Below are 4,786 nucleotides of genomic sequence, written 5' to 3'. Positions count from 1 at the left end.
TATGGCTATTTCATTGTTTTTCTTTTAAATTTATTTATTTTGAGATGGGGGTCTCCCTATGTTGCCTTCAAGTGATTCTCCTGCCTCAGCCTCTCGAGTAGCTAGGACTACAGGCACATGCCACCACACCCAGCTAGTTTTTGTAATTTTAGTAGAGACAGGGTTTCACCACGTTGGCCAGGATGGTCTTGATCTCTTGACCTCGTGATCCTCCCACCTCGGCCTCCCAAAGTGCTGCGATTACAGGCGTGAACCCCCACACCCGGCCCATTGGTGAGTTGTATAACTAGTACCTAAACATGTGGGTAGAATATATTTTTAATTGTGGGATACTGGTTTTTTCATCCAGTTACACTGATCTTTCACATTGTATTTCAACTCTTTGTTTATATTTTCTTGACTTAGAGATATATTCGTTTTCACAAAAGCTCAAGGCGACAGGTACTGTCAGCATCTCTGTTTTGCATATGGGGAATCTGAGGCAAGAAAGTTGAGGTGTACTTGTCTGAGGTCAGCCTGTTAGCTGGTGGCAGTGTTTGCCTTTGACCCCTGTTGTCTGCCTCCGGAGCTTATACCTCCTTTATGCCCAGTGCAGGCACGGTTTTGTGGTCTCCAGGGTCTATGGCGGTGATTCCAGATTTTTGCCCTGGTGGTGCTTACTTTCTATTTGGGGTGGGGCACGTGATAAACCAGTAAACATATTGTGTATCAGATGGTGGTAAATGCAGTGGAGACAGCTATGGTGATGAAAGGCAGCATGTGGGTTGAAGGAAGCTATAGGGTGGGTAGGGAAAGCCTTGGATTGAAGCAGAGATGTCAGAGAACTGGAAGCACGCGCCCTTAATCTGGGGAAGAGCACCCTTGGCAGCTCAAAGGCCACAAAAAAGAATTGTGCTTGGGGCAGCCATGCAGCAGCAGAGGGGCAGGTGTGGTGGAGTGAGGCAAGTTCGGGCATCGTGGACGATGAGGTCAGAGCTGTATCAGAGACTTGGTTCACAGGTGTGTCTGGCTAGTTAACTAGATCTTGAACAGAAGAGTGACAACTATCCAATTTCAGTTTTCAAAAGGAGCACAGTGGCTTCTGGATGGAGAGGCTAAAGAGGGAGGAGATATGAACAGAAGCCAGTTGGAAGGCCATTGCAGAATTCAAGTGAAATGTAATGGCAGCCAGGGTTAAGTAGGAGGAGGAGTGGTGTGGGAGAGAGTCACACCGATGAATATAATCGTAATTTCACTTTCACTTTCAGACTGATCCTTTTATTGTCATCCCACTTTTCTACTTTGAACTGCTAATGAACAGTCGGATTTTCCCATTTTTCCTGATGATGAGCAGTGCCGCTGTAAGGTGTACATGCCTTGTGGAGCACTCGTAAGTTTTTCCAGGAGTGTGAGTTTGCTGGGTTGTAAGGTCTCTGCATGTGTATCCTGTCAGTATAACGCCAAAGTCATTTCTACAGTGGTTGTATAATAATACTGTGTGTTTTAAAACAGATTTTTATTGAAATGTAACATACATATAGAAATGTGCTTAATTCGGCCAGGCGTGGTGGCTCACGTCTGTAATCCCAGCACTTTGGGAGGCTGAGGCTAGAGGATCACAAGGTCAGGAGTCCGAGACCAGCCTGTCCAACACTGAATTTATATTTAAATTCTACTCTACTATATTTAGTAGAGACTAAAAATACAAAAATTAGCCAGGCATGGTGGTGGGCACCTGTAATCCCAGCTACTCGGGAGGCTGAGGCAGGAGAATCACTTGAAACCGGGAGGTGGAGGTTGCAGTGAGGTGGGATCGCTCCACTGCACTCCAGCCTGGGCGACAGAGAGACTCCGTTACAAAAAAAAAAAAGCAAGAAATGTGCTTAATTCATAATTGTACAAACCAGTTACCACATGAACACTCACGTGAACACTTCCACATAATCACCAGGTCAAGACAGTATTACCAGTATTCCAGATACCTCCTCGTTTTTCCCTCCAAATTACACACACTGCTCTATAGGTAACCAGTAGTCTGACTCTGACAGTATGGCTTGGCTTTTTGTTTTTGAGCCCTCTGCAAAAGCAGCCATCGAGTATGCATTCTTTCTTTTTTCCTTTTATCTGTTTTAATTTGCCCTTTTTTTTTTTTTTTTTTTTTTTGAGACGGAGTCTCGCTCTGTCGCCCAGGCTGGAGTACAGTGGCGCGATCTCGGCTCACTGCAAGCTCCGCCTCCCGGGTTTACGCCATTCTCCTGCCTCAGCCTTCCGAGTAACTGAGACTACAGGCGCCCGCCACCTCGCCCGGCTAGTTTTTTTCTATTTTTTTAGTAGAGACGGGGTTTCACCGTGTTAGCCAGGATGGTCTCGATCTCCTGACCTGGTGATCCGCCCATCTCAGCCTCCTAAAGTGCTGGGATTACAGGCTTGAGCCACCGCACCCGGCCCAATTTGCCCAATATTTTTATGAGATGATACATATTGTTTCCTGTATCTCTTGACTAGTACATTTTATTCTGTTCCTTTGACTATTCCACAATTCATCTCAGCATCTTCTATTGATGACTGTTGGACTTTGCATTTTGGGGTTGTTGTGATGAATACTGCTACCAGCACATTTGAATATTTCTGGTCGTGCACAGTGCCTGTATTTCTCTTGAGTGCACACCCTGGACAGACATGGCTGGGTCGTATGAGATGCATTTGTTCAGTTTCAGCGGACGCTGCCAGTTTTCGAGTTTATATTCCAACAAATTGTGTGGAGTTAGGCAAGAGGATACTCACATTGCCTTCCTTGTCTGACTGATTTGTATACTCTGCATGGGAGCCCTTTGGGTGGACCTATGTTTTGGAGATATTTTCTCCCACTCTGTGGTGTGCCTCTTCATGTTACTGATTCTTTGGCCATGTTCAGATGACTGATTAGCCTATCAAAGGCATTCTTCCATTTCTTTATGGTGGCTTTGATTTCTGATGTTTCCTTCTGATTATTTGAGTTTCCATTTTTCTGCTGACGATGCAGGGTAGATGAGCCCCCATATTGGGGGTGAGCCCAGGAGGGTTCTTGGCTTTGCTCAGGAAAGAATTCAAGAGCCAGCCGGCGGTAAAAGAAACTGGGTTTATTGAAGCAGCAGGGCATGGCAGAGTGTCTGCCCCTTGTGGAGCAGGGCTGACTCAGGCAGAATGCCCAGAGTAGCAGCACGTAGGCTGTTGGCTAGCAGTATTTATACCCAGTTTTAATTACATGGAAATTAAGGGATGGGGTATTTAGACAGCACTCCTCATTCACCTTCCGCCATGATTGTGAGGCCTCCCCAGCCATGTGGAACTGGGAGTCCCCGTTAAACCTCTTGATGAATTACCCAGTCTCCGGTATGTCTTTATTAGCAGCGTGAGACACAGTTGCTGCGGCCCATAAATGACACATAGGTTTTTTTTGTTTTTTTTGTTTTTTTTGTTTTTTTTGAGACGGAGTCTCGCTCTGTCACCCGGCCTGGAGTACAGTGGCCGGATCTCAGCTCACTGCAAGCTCCGCCTCCCGGGTTTACGCCATTCTCCTGCCTCAGCCTCCTGAGTAGCTGGGACTACAGGCGCCCGCCACCTCGCCCGGCTAGCTTTTTGTATTTTTTAGTAGAGACGGGGTTTCACCGTGTTAGCCAGGATGGTCTCGAACTCCTGACCTCGTGATTCGCCCGTCTCGGCCTCCCAAAGTGCTGGGATTACAGGCTTGAGCCACCGCGCCCGGCCGACACATAGTTTTAAGTCTGTTTCCTGCAGTTCTCCTATGAGTGGCCAGGGGTTTGATTTTTTTTTTTTTTTTTTTTTTTTTTTTTTGCATTTTCAAATTAAGGGTAGATGAGTCTGAGGGTCTTGCTCCAGCTCTGTCTCAGGCCCCCCACCAGCTGTCCCTCTTTCTTGCAGTTTACCTAACAGCCTTGGGGTGGGCATGTGTGGGACCATGGTGCTAAGATTTAATGCTTTTTCTCATTGTACTCATAGTTATGTTGCAATTTTGGCATTCTCTATGTCTTAAAGGCAGTGTTGAAGCTTTGTATAGAAGATTCGTAATTGTGGAGTTACTTCATAGCATTTGAGAGGAGATTTGGGGAGGTTGCTTACAACTCACTGGCCATTGGTTTTAGTTACCCGGAAGCCTCCTCACCTTAGATTTTGGAGATACTTTGGCTGGATATTTTATTTTATATTTTATTTTATTTTATTTTTTATTTTATATTTTATTTAGTTTAGTTTAGTTTAGTTTAGTTTATTTCTTAAGACAGAGTCTCTGTTGCCCAGGCTGGAGTACAGTGGCATGATCTCAGCTCACTGCAACCTCCACCTCCCAGGTTCAAACGATTCTTGTGCCTTAGCCACCTGAGTAGCTGGGGTTACAGGTTTGCACCACCATGCCCAGCTAATTTTTGTATTTTTAGTAAAGTCAGGGTTCCACCATGTTAGCCAGGCTGGTCCTGAACTCCTGACCTCAGGTGATCTGCCCGGGCCTCGGCCTCCCAAAGTGTTGGGATTACAGGTGTGAGCCACCGCACCTGGCCTGGATATGTTTAAAGAGGTCATTTCTTTGTCTTCTGGCCTCCACTGTTCCTGACTAAAAGCGTTATTCTTAACATTACTCCCCTGTGTGTAATGTGTTGCTTGTCACTGGCTCCTTTTCAGATAATTATCTTGGGTTTTCAACAGTTTGACTCTGTGTCTTGCAGTTTCCTGTGCATTTGCTCTGCTTGGGGATCCTTGAGATTCTTAGATCTGTGAGTCACTGTCTTTCACAAGGAGGTATTTGGCCATTATT

This window comes from Rhinopithecus roxellana, chromosome 8 (genome assembly GCF_007565055.1).
Source record: "Rhinopithecus roxellana isolate Shanxi Qingling chromosome 8, ASM756505v1, whole genome shotgun sequence".
NCBI lineage: Eukaryota > Metazoa > Chordata > Mammalia > Primates > Cercopithecidae > Rhinopithecus > Rhinopithecus roxellana.
The sequence above is the reverse complement of the archived record's forward strand: the minus strand, read 5'-3'. Positions refer to the sequence as shown.